Source organism: Papaver somniferum, chromosome 7, assembly GCF_003573695.1.
Source record: "Papaver somniferum cultivar HN1 chromosome 7, ASM357369v1, whole genome shotgun sequence".
Classification (NCBI taxonomy): Eukaryota; Viridiplantae; Streptophyta; class Magnoliopsida; order Ranunculales; family Papaveraceae; genus Papaver; species Papaver somniferum.
This window is the reverse complement of record NC_039364.1, coordinates 111,235,099-111,251,692: the sequence shown is the minus strand read 5'-3', so window position 1 is coordinate 111,251,692 and position 16,594 is coordinate 111,235,099. Positions and strand designations below refer to the sequence as shown.

Here is a 16,594-nt window from a genome sequence, read left to right as displayed (position 1 = left end):
TCTATCAAATAGAATTTCAGACAGTTTAGGAGGGCATGATAAACAATCTTGACGTGAATCAGTTCTCGTGAGTTACCAATTTAGCATTTGAGTTGCAACTGTTGGTCCAAAATCTGAAATACTCGCACTAGAGCTTTTCCAATGGTGGTTGTGTGTGTTTTCTAGGTGGCAGATAAGACATCCTCGTTCTAATTTTTCCTTAAAATGGTGTTGTTTGTGATTTTTTATAGATTAAATGTTTTTTTTTTTTAGTAAATTTTAGATATTATATGAGAATCTCCAATGCTAGGCGTGAAAAATAATCCTAGGTGGAGATCCTATTAATACCTTTTTGTTGTGGGTTATTCCTAAGGGGCTAATTTTTTTTTTTAAAATTAATATTTTTTACCTAAAATTTCATCTTCAATGCCAAGATATTACACCCTAAAATTTGGAGCATTAATTTTGGAATAAAGAATTGATTATGTGTCGACTTAATTTTGTTGTGGGTATTGCCCTATGCTGAGACTATACTTCTATGTCAAATTCCGTGTTGACGGCCAGACTCAAGATAGTGATCAACCTCACCGGTAGAGTTACCCAGTTTTGCTGCGAAATTGTATTTGATGATTATTTTCAATATGAGAGACGAGTGCCTTCTGTATTCACACCGACCTTGCGCCATTTTAATGCTTTAGTGGAACCCAGGCAGTTTTCCTTAGGATACTTTTGTGCTCTCGGCTTGGGAGATGCTCAGTTTGTACTCAGTGAAATATCAAGCACAAGATTAAGACAGACAAATGGCTTAACCACAACCACTGAACAGTATAACAAAGTCGTGCATATAGTAGCGTTACTATAAAGTAATAAAGCAAAAGACTCCAATCACGATGTGATTTGTATCTTCGAACAATATGGCACACATGATAGTGAGGTGTAAAAGTTATTTCAAACTATTTTTACAAATATGCTGATCATTACTATAAATAAAATTAAAAATATTGAAAGGCAAAAAGATGCGCAAACCGATTAAAGACAGGATGGGGAAGGAGTGAAAGTGTGGATTCCGTCAGTATTTGATTCACAACAACAGACCATGAAGAGCATGACTTTTTGATGTTGCAAGACTTCGATCCCCGACTGTTTTGGCTACATCTATTCTGATGCTTTTCTTTTGTTTGCATGAGGCACAATTTCCCCTTTTAGTTTGCTAAAGAAGTTCAAATTTTCTTTTTGTCTGGTCGATAATAAGGCATGTGCTAAATCCTTGCAGAAAAAATTTTCAGATCATGCTGCAATAAAAATAGCCTACTTCATCAATATGGGTCGGGTCTGAGACTGGTCCGACGACCAAATAAACAAATTTACAGTCTTTTTAAAACAGATTAATGTCACATTCACAATTCAAGTCAGTAAAAATCTCAAAACTACCCAACATTCTTGTATCATCAATTTCACCAACCAAAAAGATGTATAAACATCCTGAAAGGCAAAAAAATAAATAAAATCTTGTAGGAATTTAATCTCAAACCTAATATTCAACCCCAGACATTTCTGACCCAACAACACAAATTTCTTTCACAACCTATAGAACTAAACTAACCTACAAATCCAACACGGTGCTAATTTCTAAGTTAAGATTCAATTTCATCATTTCATCTGTTGGAGTACTCTGATTTTTTTATGTCAATTCGTGAAACTAAACTGAGAACAGTTTCTGGACCAAATCGAAACAAAAAGACATGCGTTTGGCTTTAGAAATCGAACCCTGCACTCATCTTGTATTGCTTGCTCCAAAAATTGGAGATCCTAATTCAACACTAACTATACGCTCCAAACTCCAAAACACGATGGATGCAGCAATTTACAAGTGTGAGCAAAATTGACGCGTAGAGATATGTTGGGTCATGAAGAGAGGTTGTTATAAGTTTGAGAAATGATAGAAAACACACCCCAGTTGGGCGCTGCACATGGCGTGCAGTCGTGCACCCCTAGCAGAACTTTAATAGTCTCATGTCTCAAAGAATCACATACAATTGTAGTCACAAAGCAGACACCCTTATACTATTGAGAAAGTTCTCACTTTTCGGTTTCCACTAATTTTGCTTCCATATACTTATTCGACCCCAACACACAAAACGAAACAAGATCCTTAAAAGCATGCATCACATCTAAAATTGCAATTAGATCACGTGGGCAACAACTGCATACTATAAAAGCAATACAACTTAACTAAAAAAAAGAGGCCATAACGAGATTGATGACATAAAAATAGATTAATAGCAAACTTTACGTGTTACATGTTAACATAATGTCAAAAGGTTTATGCGTTCTAATGGTTGAAACCCATAAGACTAGCTCGGAAGCACACCAAAGATTACCAGTTAATATCATATCCAGGGATCTCATTTTGCTAGTTGCTTTGCCGCCAAATGCAAAATTGCAAGTCAGATATGGGAACAACTGCTGAGAGGAATTTGCTTCCTTGGGCCTTCTAATGGATACACCATGGTGAGTTTCTGTGTTATTCTAGTACACTATTTCTTCTCCCAGGACATGGTTTTTCAATCTGTAAGAGAAACCAATTTGTTTTCATTTCAGCTTAAAATCTTAAAGCGCAATTAATGCTCTTTAACTGCGCTTCTAATGGTTTTTCAATCTGATGTGTGAAAGCAGGCCAGAGATATCAAGCAGAAGCATAAACACATCAATAATTGAAAATTTCACAAACTAAAACTGAAATATTTCCATTAGTAATCTAAATACTTCAACCAACATGCCATCATGTTGTACCACAACATTGATTGTCAGAAAAATAAAAACTTGAGAACTAAACTAAACCGAACTGAACAAAATGAATCCCCACCAATTTCAGAACCCCAAGCAGTCACTCATATCCCTCCCCACTTAATCAACTTCCTCAATCTTAGGTCCTGCACCAGTGCTACCAGCACCACCCATTGAAGGACCATCCTCATCCATTCCACCAAAGCCACCCATGTCAGGTCCAGCAGCACCACCTTGATACATGTTTGCAATAATTGGGTTGCAGAGACTCTCCAACTCCTTCATCTTATCATCAAATTCATCAGTTTATGCAAGCTGGTTGGAGTCAAGCCACTGGATAGCAGCTTCAATGGCGTCCTTTATCTTCTTCTTGTCAGCTGGATCCAATTTCCCAGCAATCTTGTCATCCTTGATTGTATTTCTCATGTTGTAAGCATAATTCTCCAGACCATTCTTCGACTCAATTTTATTCTTGTGTTCTTCATCAACTGACTCCATTATTTGTATATCTACTGCTCCTAAATCTTGCAGGGAAATTAAAGAGTTCGTATGAGGGAATATTGGAGCAAATCCAGTAAAATCCACAAGCTTCTCCGAGGTTCTAGCAACTGCATCATAAATGCCAATAAAGCTACGACCAATATCTAAAAATCTGCCCCTCTTAGTGTAGGCTAATGGTTTTCTTTTAAGATCCCTAAACTCTTGACTCCAACCCAATGGTTGGGCTCCTCCGTGCCCTTCCATGCCAGGAATAGTGTTCTTTAGCAGCCACATGTCATGATGTACGGAGTTATCGACGCCTAGGCAGTATCTGGTTGCACGATACAAAAATCCACCGAAAACCCTTATACTGTAATCACGCCACAAAACTCATTTTTCCAAAGGATGTCGCGAAACAAGTACACGAAATGTTTCCCTAGTCAAATCAAATATGAAAACGTCTCCTTCATGTGAATCCATCCAATAGAGAGCTCCATTCACGAAGACTCCATATCCAACATATTCAACACTGGCAAACATAGTATCCAACTTATGAACTTGTCTCCACCCCTCGCTACTGCCAACAGTGTATACTGAAGCTATAACACTACGATCTCCCCGTGACTTAACCAACTCCACAACTTTGTACTTTTCAGTTACAGAATCACAACCAAATCCGCTTGACCAATATTTATATGGACCATCGTCCCTACCTCTAGAGATATAATCAGCAATACACACATACTCTTTCTTCAGTGGATTACAAATACAATAAGAATGAGGAGCATCATTCAACATCCCATCAGAATAAACAACATCATTCGGAATCCCATAAAAACAAGCCAAGACGTTATGCGAACCAAGAAGTTTACATGCACAAGGAGATTATGTCCTAAATGGAAGGATCAAGTTGACCTTTCTCATCATACAACACTTATCATACTCAATAAGGTGAAGTTGTTGAACAAGGATGAAGGCAAGAAAACTTAACTTGCCAGAATCTAGACCAAGAAGACGAGATAAGTGCAATTGTGGGACGGATCGATGAGAAATCAACTCTAGACATCGTTTGTTTAGTACCTTGCACTGTACAAGCTTATCAGCTGGTAAACGAGTAAGGATATCCAGTAAAATGTCCGAGGGGAGATTGTTGAGATTCGCCATTAACAGAAAGGGTTACAGAGAGGAGAAACGTGATATTTTAGGGTTCGAGGAATTGGGAATTTTTGATGGGGAGAGAGATTTGAGTAAGTTTTATGGGTCTTGTTTACGAGTTTAGGCGTTGCGGTCCCCCCTCCCCCTCCCCCCCCCTTTTTTTGTTTTTTGAACATTAGTCGTCGAACAGAAACAAGTAAATGGTTAACCCTAAAACTATCCTCAATCACATCCATTTATCCGATACCTTCCCCAAACATGAACTAGATTAAAATCAACACCGATGGATCCACCATGGGCCATCCAGGTGCAGGTTTCATTTGCAGGGACTCGGAGGCCCGGACTGTGATGGCTTTGGCGCAATCTCTACGAATTACGACAACCTTAACATATAAAATATGCGTTCTGATCTTGGTGCTCAAAACCGCCATGGAAGGTAATGCCAAAGTTTCTTTTCGAGACAGATTCAGAAAACCTCCTTCAATTCATCACCTCGCCCACTATTCCATCATTGTTATATCTATGGGATGATTAATGAAATAAAGAGTAGAATTCGACAAATGCCACAAGTTACTATACAACACAATTACAATGAAGGAAATCAGGCAGCAGATGGCATGGCCAATCAGGCAGCAGATGGAAGCCAAATGGGAAACCTATCTACCAAAATTTGTAACCAGTCAATCCCATTTTGTAGTAGTCAAATTATTTTACATGACTCTGTGGGTACCACATATCCACGTGAAATTGATAATTAATCCTTAATTAATAAATACATGCATCAAAAGAAGTTACCTTAGAAAGGGATCCGCCTCTTTTTCGTTTTTCTATTATTTTATTTTTCGTTGGTGAAATATTTTTCTTTAATTTGAAGAAATTTATTTTCAAAAAAAATGTATAATTGTTGTTGGAACCTTACAACAATGAAAATCACGTCAGATGTATCAAGTAATATGTAATAAATACTAAATGCAATTGATTCTACCACAATCAACTTGACGAGGGCAGAATCACAGGTTCGAGAAATTTTCCTTAACATTAGTCCGGAGGTATACTCAAGAACGAGCAATCCTAAACCCCATATCGAAGATGTGTCCGAATAAGGCGGCTTGATATAGTTTGTGTCAGCATAATAAAAGATACCCACTCTCGGAACTTAGGAACAAGGGACGAAGGAAAATAAACACGCTGCACAAAACAAAGAGAGAATAGGTGAAAATAATTCACGATACTAGACACTTTTGACCGGATTTTGGAATGGAGAATTCGATTTCATTTGGAAATGAAGGGGGTGAAATGAATGCAGAATTAACGGGGAAATTATGTTGCAAAGAAATAATTTTATCTTCATGCACATTAACACGTTAAAATAAATATTTTTTCGTAAAAAAATAATATCACACCGTGTCACACGCTCCCAGATTAAGGAAAAAAAATCAATTTGATTTAGATTCATTTAGGAAATAAAATATTGTTTAAACTTTTCAAAAAAAAACGGATAGATCTTGGTTTATTCACGCATGTGCAATCGTCTGGATCTGACTGAAATAGCTTGACTCTTCTGGATCTAACTCAATATGTTTGTTTTGAGTCAGATCTGACTCAACAGACTCAAAAATATGTGAGTGAGTGGTTTGATTCCATGAGTCACGATTATGTTCAATTGAGTCGGGCAAGGTCGGTTCGAGATAGGTCTGAGTTAGAGGTCGAGTCAGATCTAGTTCAAAATAGAAAACAAATGATCTGATATCTGACCCGCGTTGAGTCATAGATTAACTCATATTCAGATCGGGAGTCAAATGAAAATAAACATGGTGTAATACTATGCCGACTCTCTTACAAAAGGCACACAATTTCTAATTGAATGTTTTCTAGAAAAGTTACTAATCCCTGGTAATTATGATCTTCCATTTTTTTTTTGTATGAATAGTTAATCCAAACAAGAGGAAGCAAATGATTTTATCAGAAAAAAAGAAAAGAGGCAACCTCACAGCTCAACCCATTGAAGACCAACTAGACGGTTGTGTCGGCATGTTCCTCATCTCTTTCGTTTTTCTATTATTTTATTTTTGTGTTGGTGACATATTTTTTTAATCTGAAAAAAATTATTTTCAATAAAAAATATATAATCGTTGTTAGAATCTTACAACAAGGAACATCTTGTCAGATGTATCTAGTAATATAGACAAAATACTAAATGAAATTGACTCTACCACAAGCATCTTGACGAGGGCAGAATCACAGGTTGAAGAAGTTTTACTTAACATTAGTCTATGGGTATAGATGTGCTCAGGATAATAATACTCGACATAGTTTGTTCCCAGCACAATATTAGCTATCCACTCTCAGAACTTAGGAACAAGGTACGAAGGAAAATAAGCACACTTAGCAAAAAAAAAAAAAAAAAAGGTTAAAAGTGAAAAGGAGAGGGTACCCAAATATACCTCAAGCTAAAACTTTTCCTACCTATAAGTCATTTCTCCGAAAGTGATTGTCTATGGACTGAGTCGAAATAATGCAACTAATCGGTTCACACTTCGTGTGATCGTCTATGGATACGAGATCGAGACAATATAACAACGAAGTATGTTTACTTGATAAAAGGTTCGGACTTAACCAAACACAATAGGATTGCTTATCAAGTAAATATGAATTAACTATAGTGTACTGATGTACAACTACAAGGATTAGATCAATGGATAATTAGCAGCAAGATGCTTTCTCTCTATAAGCAGATCCCAACCTTCAAAGATTGAAAGCAAATTTGGTTTTTTATTAACTGAATTTCACCTGAGTACAATCATTGGTCTTTAAAGGGCCAATCCAGATAACTGCATCCAACAATTATCATTACATCAAGTTCAATTACTGTTTCTAAGAAATAATCTAAATAACTTAATGCTAATTCCACCCCTGACTGAACTAAGTTACCCCCAAGTAAATGTAATTCAAAATACAATGAAAGAAACTTGCAGGATCATGACATTGCCCCTCCCATTTAGAGATCCTTGTCCTCAAGGATGAAATATGAAAACTGAGCTTGTAGGTGGGCAACGTCCTCTGTGGCAGAATTGCACCATTGTACTAAGATCTGTTTAATTTTGGAAGTGCCCCTGAGAGTAGTTCTAGTGTCTAGGACAACAATAGGCTCTACTACAAACTGACCTGCATGATCCACCAATGGTAACTGAGGAGATAGAGCTGCATGTAATCCCATCTTCTTCTTTAATTGGGAAACATGAAAAACTGGATGTTGTCATATGTCTGGCATCTGCATTCTTCACTTAGCTTGCCAAAGCGATCGATATAACGCACAACCTGTGATATTTCAATTATATAACAAAATATAATACGGAATGGAAATAACACAGACACCAGAAGTTTTGTTAACGAGGAAACCACAAATGAAGAAAAACCTCGGAACCTAGTCCAGATTGAACACCACACTGTATTAAGCCGCTACAGACACTAGCTTACTAAAAAAAAAGATCGGTCTGGACTGCAGTTGAACCCTAATCAATCTCACACTGATTATAGGTACAATTGCGCTCCTTACATCTCTGATCCCAGCAGGATACTACCCACTTGATTCCCTTAGCTGATCTCATCCACAACTAAGAGTTGTTACGACCTAAAGTCGAAGACTTTAATAAATAAATCTGTGTCACAAAGAAGAGTCTACAAGGATAGATAAATTCGTCTCCCACAGATAAACCTAAAAGTTTTGTTCTGTATTTTGATAAAAATCAAGGTGAACAAGAACCAATTGATACACCGGACTTAATTATTTTTTCTCCGAAGAACAACCTAGTATTATCAATCACCTCACAATAATCTAAATCGTGTGGTAGCGAAACTAGATATTGCGGAATCACAAACGATGAGACGAAGATGTTAGTGATTTCTTTTTATCTTGTCCTATCGGAGATATAATCTCAAGTCAATTATTCAATTTAACTCGTACGATAGAAAATGGCAAGATCATATCACTCAACTACAAGAGAAGTAGTTTCGTTTGGCTTCACAATCCCAACGAAGTCTTTCAGTCGTTAACCGACAGGATCTCGAGAAGAAACCTACGATTAAAGGAGAATCGACTCTAGCAAACCAACTAGTATCACACAGGAGGTGTGGGGATTAGTTTTGCACAGTTGCTAGACGTCTCCTTATATAGTTTTCAAATCATGGTTTGCAATCTAAGTTACCTTGGTAACAAAGTATTCAATAATCACGGTTAGATGAAAAACCTGATTTATCCAAGTTAATATCTTTCAACCGTTAGATCGAAACTCATCTTGTCACACACTAATGAAATGTATTCATTTAGATTTGAGTAACCGTACCTAAACGTGTACATTGTTTGGTTCACAAATGGTTAACCAATGGTTAGCCATATGAGTGCTTTCATATCAACCGTATTCATATTTCTCATAACTAGTTCAAATGACTCATAAGAACTAGTTCAAGAGTTGTTAAATTGCTTGGGTCTTTATACATAGACACAATTGAAACAAACTCGGTTTGATTCATTTGAATCAACTCATAAACAGTACACCCACGGTTTGCAAAGATTGCATTCCTTATAATTTATTTTTTTAAGTTCATGGAATACCTATTTGAGAAATAACTAGCTTGGGTATGCGTACGGGTATGAGTACCTTAGCTACCGGATTTTGAGTTGGTTTTAGTTTCCAAACTCAACGTACTTTTTCGGGTGAAAAAGTTCTGCCAGTACGCGTACCTAAGGTGACTGGTTTTTGAGTTCGTAAACTTCAAACTTAGCAGAATTTCACGAACGTAAATTTCCGCCAGTACGCGTACCCAACCTGTCTCCTTCACCAATACCGCATGCACACATATGCATGCACTTGGTTTCCGACACATGGATTTATGCACAAATGTGAGAACACACTAAATGCTTACAACCATAGGTGGTTACATATTCTCAAATCTATATTTCAATCATTGAAACATTCTTCTATAATGTTATAACAGTCGTTAGACATAAAGAATCGACTATCGTCATCAAAACAATTTTCAAGATTGAAACGTCATAATGACTTTCGTCATGGGTAAATATGAAGATGGTTAAAGCAAAATCTTACTAACACGTATTTAGATAAAAAGATAGGCGAGTAAACTCGGCTCGAAATAGCAAATGTGTATGTATGAAAACTATCATACTTATACGACTGTTGTCTCAAGTGTAGGAGATAGAGTAGATAGACTTTTGAGTGACAAGATGAATTCAAGTCTCCACATACCTTTTGGTCGGATGAATTTCCACCGGTTCCTTGAGCAGTTCTTCGTCTTTGCAAGATAATCGCCATGGAGTCTGGAGATCAACTATTCCTAACTATCCTAGATCGATACTTAGTCATAAGTATACTAGAAATCAAGACATATAGTTTCGATCACTAATGTTGACAAACATGCTTGAGATAGAAATGCATGCGAGTTCGACCGAGCAATGCTCTAACAATCTCCCCCTTTGTCAATGTTAGTGACAAAACTATCAGTACATATGGATTACAAAATAAATAAAACTTTGTAGCTTCTCTTCCACATGTTTGATCTCCTTGGTGCTTCGGCGTTACTTGAAAACTTCGTCTTTTCCAATTACTCCCATGATTCCATAGATGTTCAATTCAGCATCATAGTTGTTGAAGTTCCGTAGCCATAACAATGAGAAAACAAAAGCTCTCGATCATTGTTATACGGTGTCATAGTATTATTATACAGCATCAAAGTTTTCATATCACAACTTCGACAACAATACTATGGTGATATGTATCACTCCCCCTTAGTCAATACTTTCGTCTCGACATGAAAGCCACTCCCCCTTACATAATGACCCATAAAGCACGTAAATCAAATGTATTTGTAGTGTGAACTACACATTAATTCTCCCCCCTTTTGTCAATAAAATTGGCAAAGGTACGAAAACGGGATCCTAATGAAATTTCCACGAAGACGCTTCAAAACCAAAGAAAAGTACATATCAACTTGTTTAGATGCAATCATAAAGCCGAGGCTAAATGCATTAATCAAGGAGTTTATAAAGATACAAGATAACCCCTAAATAATTCCACAGCCGCACTCCCCACAAAGATATAGAAATTAAGCACAAGTTCAAAAGAATTCTCCCCCATTTGATATTATTCCCAAGAGAACAACAAGAGCGGCCTTACTTTTACAAGAAAAGAAGGATTTTATTGGACACCAAAAACCATAAAGAAATGATTTTCTATATCCAAAGTTCTCAATTAAACGAACCACAAGAGAACCCATGATTAATTTAATCGGAATACACAGCCAAAATAACCGCAAACGAATCTATGATTAATCTAATTGGAAATGCTCGACATAAGAAAGCTTACGGAGCTACGACTAAGTTCACCATAAAATAATGATTAACTCAATTGTCTTATGCTCAACACAAGAAAAAACTTATGGAGCATTGCAGTATACACATAAAATATGGATCAGGGAATGATCAATACTGCGGCATATACAAGGATTCATTCTATTTTCCATCACTATTTGCACAACGACATACAATAGACATAATCCTTGTGAACAAAATATTTTAACCTATCTTCCATCAAAAATTGACATAAAAGGCTTAACTTTTGTTTGTTAAAAGTTCATTCCTTCTTTTATCAACACGTGCACATCGACATATAAAGGAGATAACTTTTGACATCATATGGGACAATAATAGTTCACGGACGCAAACACACATATCCCATAACATATTGCAATATATAAAACCATAAAGATTAATACTGCAAAAATCATCTTCCAAACCATTTTTAGAATTTAAATAAATAAACCTAAAAAAAATAAAGATGAAAAATGATTGACATAGCTATGTGTACTCACAGTAATGGCTATTCCAAACTCTAGTTATTCTTCCTAAAACATAAGAAATAAATTCTCATAAGAAGATTTTCTAGACATTGATACCTTTGAGAAATTCTGCATCGTTCCCGAACTCCTTGTCGTCAACAGCCATTGAAACATAAGGTTCATGGAGGAAGGAGTCAATACCAACAAACCGTCTTGGCTGAAGATGTCGAACCAGGGCTTTCTGAATTTCCAAAGATCTTAACACATAAGCCTTTATTTTTCGAATCTCCTTTCTTGTCTCTTTCAACTCATCAAGAACATCAGAGAACTTCTGAGAGTTAGAAGGAACTTCCCTTGGCTTCCTAACATTCCTTCTTTTCTTTTCAATGATGGAGACACCGAAATTTTTTCTTTTTCCTTGGTGATTGATGGCTTAACAATCATATTGATATCTTTTCCATCTGAAGACATGATGCTTGGAGTATCCATGAAAGCACGGGTGTGTGATAGGAGTTCACAATAATTCAACTTCAACAAGCAGTCTTAAGATATAAAGAATATCAGAGAAGGAAAAAGGAATGTAGGGATTCGAGACCTTTAAACAGGTTCGTACACGTCCAACTCACAACCCTATAAAGAGCGGAATTGTCAATAATAACCCTCTTATTTTGGCAAATCAGTCCCTTCCAATATCAATAGTGATATGAAAAAATTTCAAGGCTAAACAACTCAAAGCTAAAAAAAAAGAAACACATATATTTTTTTATTTTAAAGCCTGAGGTGTGCAAGATCTTGTATCTTTTGAACAGGCACATGAGACAAGATGCACAAAAACAACACAATCAGGTTGTGCTGTGGTGAAGAATGATTTATCCACCATGACCCTTTTGTACGGAATCAATGGAGCTTTGCCTTTCCGCATGTTTAGACCAGATTTTCCTCTCTAATGGTCTATATCTTTCTTTGGAAACCAGTCTTTTCGAAGAGGACAAGATCTTACATACCTTAGTTGTTTTCTCCGCGAGTTTAATCTTATTAGCTAGACGATCTTCTCTTCGTTGAAGCTTATTGACATATATCATCTTGTGTTTGTACTTGAAACACTTTGAAAATTCATGTCCCTTGGGAGAGAAATAGGAGCATGTCAACGCAAAGGATGGTTCAGGGGCCTTTAAAACGCAGGCTGCTAGGCACAAAGTAGATCCTGAAACATTAAGCAATGGGTTTCCAAAAGACGGATCAATTGATTCTTCCATCTTGATTGGGCTCTCTTCTAAAATATTATCAAGATTGATGTATGTATTGTTACAATTATTAAAATCAATATTTTCAGACAAAAGAGCAACACTTGATTTCTTGTCTTCATCAGAATCATAATTGTCAGACATCTCGTCAAGTGTCGCAGCAAGACCTTTGTTCCCAGTGTATTTTCAACGTTTGGGCACTCGTTTGCAAAATGACCAAATCCTTTACACTTAAAGCACTGAGGCATATCCTCGTCATCAGTCTCATCCGTGTCACTGTTTTTGGGAGGAATACGATTATGAGGTTTGGCTGATGCTTTTGGCTTATCTCTGGAGAACCATTTACTTATCTTCAATAGAAGATCTCTAAACTGTCTAGTGATCATCGAGACTGATTTGTCAAGATCTTCATCTGATGAATCTGTCTCAGAGTGATCATCGTCAGAGATACACACATTTTTACTTTTATCAAGTAATTTTGTGTCTTTCAGTGCTTTGAACGCAACATCCTTAGATTTGGACGAGTGTTCGTGATCAAAGATCTTAAGCTTCCTAACCAGTGTATTTCTGGAGTGGTTATCAAGGTTATTTCCCTCAACGATGGCATGATTCTTAGAATCGTATCTAGATGGCAACGATTTGAGAATTTTCATCACAATGTCCTTTTCATGAATAGTCTTACCCAATGCAAAAGATGCATTAACAATTTCAGACACTTTGTGATTAAACTCATCAAATGAATCCTCATTTGCCATATGAAGGTTTTCCTAATCGGAATTAAGGTTTTAAAGCCTAGCTTCCTTTTCATTGGTATTTCCTTCGAATACGGTTTCTAAGATATCCCACGCATCTTTATACCTAGTGCAATTTGACACATGGTGCTGAAGATTTGGGGTAATGGCATGTATGATGGAATTCAAACCGTCGGAGTTTTGCTTTGCAGCAAGTATCTCAGCAGCATCGTATTCGCCAATATTTTTTGGAACATTAACGTTACCTACTGCAACAACGGGAGCATCATAGCCATTAACAACATATACCCATGATTGAAAATCACCTGCTTGAAGAAACACTCGCATAACAATTTTCCACCATAAGTAATTAGAGCCATCGAAGACTGGTGATACGTCAATAGAGATATCACCTCTGTCCATAGAGTCAGATCGCTACAAACACAGACTTTTGAGGTCTTGAACGTGTTTGCCTGCTCTGATACCAATTGAAAATGCGGGGGTCTAACAACCTCACCCAATATTTCGATTAGAAATCTGTATGGACTAACTCTAATATACTTTTAAGAGAATCAACTAGAAAGTCAGATGCAATCTTAATTAAAAGTATATCAAGGAGTTAATATCTCTATCTTTTGATTTAAATCTTAGTCAAGCAATCTGCGAGTCTCGATTAAAATACAAAAGAGATAAACTTGGATGGTACCAAAGACCAATATCCAAGGATCAATCAATTTCCAATCAACAACCAAAGGTTGGATTTCACTATTGATCGATACAACGCACAACCTGTGATATTTCAATTATATAACAAAATATAATGCGAAATAGAAATAACACAAACAACAGAAGTTTTGTTAACGAGGAAACTGCAAATGCAGAAAACCCCCGGTACCTAGTCCAGATTGAACACCACAATGTATTAAGACGCCACAAACACTAGCCTACTACAAATTAACTTCGGTCTGGATTGTAGTTGAACCCTAATCAATCTCATACTGATTCAAGGTACAGTTTCTCTTCTTACGTCTCTGATCCCAGCAGGACACTACGCACTTGATTTCCTTAGCTGATCTCACCCACAACTAAGAGTTGCTACGGCCCAAAGTCGAAGAATTTAATAAACAAATCTGTATCGCACAGAAAAGTCTACAAGGATAGATAAATCTGTCTCCCACAGATAAACCTAAAAGTTTTGTTGTGTCTTTTGATAAAAATCAAGGTGAACAAGAACCAATTGATAAACCAGACTTATATTCCCGAAGAACGGCCTAGTATTATCAATCACCACATAATAATCTAAATCGTATGGTAGGGAAACTAGATATTGCGGAATCACAAACGATGACACGAAGATGTTTCTGATTTCTTTTTATCTTGCCATATCGGATATATAATCTCAAGTCAATTATTCAATTGAACTCGTACGATAGAAAATGGAAAAATTAGATCGCTCAACTACAAGAGAAGTGTAGATGGTGGATTTTCAACAAAGGGAAAAACCGTAAAATCATGAGGCATGTTTTTGACACGGCTTTCAGGCATGCAACGATTCATATTTTACGAAGCCATGATGAATATATTTTCGAAAAGCCTCCACTAGCCGAGCGTTCGATCCCTGGAATTTCGTCGTGACCTCTATGCAGAATAACGTATTTGGGCGGTTCTCCGTAGATTGAGAGATTGACGCCTTCAAGATGTCGGTGATACTCACTGTTCCCTGAATGCAGAAGAGAGACCCACCTCCACATAGAAGAATGGTTGGGAGGCGGACGCCTTCAGGACGTCGGTGACACTCAACGTTCCCTGATTATATGGAGAGACTGTGCATAGATTCAGGCGGTTCTCCGTAGATTGAGAACACTAACGCCTTCAGATCGTAAACAACATCGTGACTCCCTGACTATGCACCATTCAGAATAGATGTGACGCTTTAACTGGCTAACATCTTTTCTGCAATAGGTTAATTCTGCCGTGACATTCACTACTGAATTCCCAGAATAATCTATTATTGCTCCCATTCCATGGTCGAATCCACGACCTGATCCCGTGGAATGGCAATAAAAAATTGCTCTGATTCTATGATCGAATCCACGGCTTGATCTCATAGAATAGCAATAAAACACTATATTATCTCATTATTCTGATTTCATGATCGTATTCACGGCTAATCTCATGTAATGGTAATAAATAATCATATTACTTCGATTCTATGGTCTAATCCACGATTCCATAGGGTGGTAATGCTTGTTTTATTATTCTGAATTCGTAGTCGAATCCACAGTTGATCCTATGAATTAATAATGAACAACTATTCATTTTTATTACTCGGTTTCATGAATTATTCTCCATTGAATTTCATAAATTAGTAATAAATACTCAACAACTGGGCATCTGGACCATCACTGAGTAGGCCCCACAAAAATGGCGCAAGTGTACTCGACAATGATGCCAGACCGAGCACCTTGATGCACGAACGAGCATCCAAAAATGTGAAACAACGAGGAATCCTTCACAAAACAAGAGAAAACATTAAATAATAATAAAATAATAAGAGGCGCACAGGGTGGGCCCACCGGCCAGCCAGCCGACCATGCCCTAGCCATGGTCGGTCCATGCCTCTCCCATTATTTTTCTTATTTTTTGTTATTTCACGAACTCATGAAAACTCCTTGGTTTTAGCAACCTTCCTTGTTTTTGCAAAACTCGTGAATTCTCCATAACTTCGTGGATTCACGAAATAATATCATGAAATAAGGAAAGGTGTGCGGGACCGGGCAACCCAGCCGGTCGGCCATTCCCGAGCCGTGGTCGGTCCCACACCTCACAATCCTTAGCTTTTTATAATTATTATTCCTTAATCTCACGAAACTCCTCATTTTCAAGTTTTCAACAAAAACTCATGGATTCTCCATAACTTCAAGGATTCGTGAAAAATAATAAAATAAGGAAAGGTACGTGGGACCAGACAACCTAGCCGGCGGGCCATGCCCTATCCGTGGTCGGTCCAACACCTTGCAATCCCTAATATTTCATAATTATTATTTTCCTCAACTCATGAAACTCCTGGGTTTGAGCAAAATTCATGATTTCTTCATATTTTCTCAAATATTGCTCAAATCACCAAAAACCAAAAGCCAACATAGTCACACGACTATCTAGCCTCTCACGACAATTTTAAATATTAAAACATTTTATTTTAATATTTTCAAAATATTGATGAATTGAGCATACATGCTCATTTCAACAAAAATCGAGAATTCTCAGTTAAGATGAAACTCTTCTGAAAATTCACGATGTTGCTCGAACGCGCATCAGAAAATACTGAAACTCTCAGTATGGAGACACAGACACCATGGCAACACG

The 16,594-nt window shown here is 37.0% G+C and overlaps 1 pseudogene; it reads right to left on the bottom strand.

Moving 5' to 3' along the window:
- Positions 1 to 2,743: 2,743 nt before the first annotated feature.
- On the bottom strand, positions 2,744 to 4,512 carry LOC113298132 (annotated as a pseudogene).
- Between the last annotated feature and the right edge of the window lie 12,082 nt (positions 4,513 to 16,594).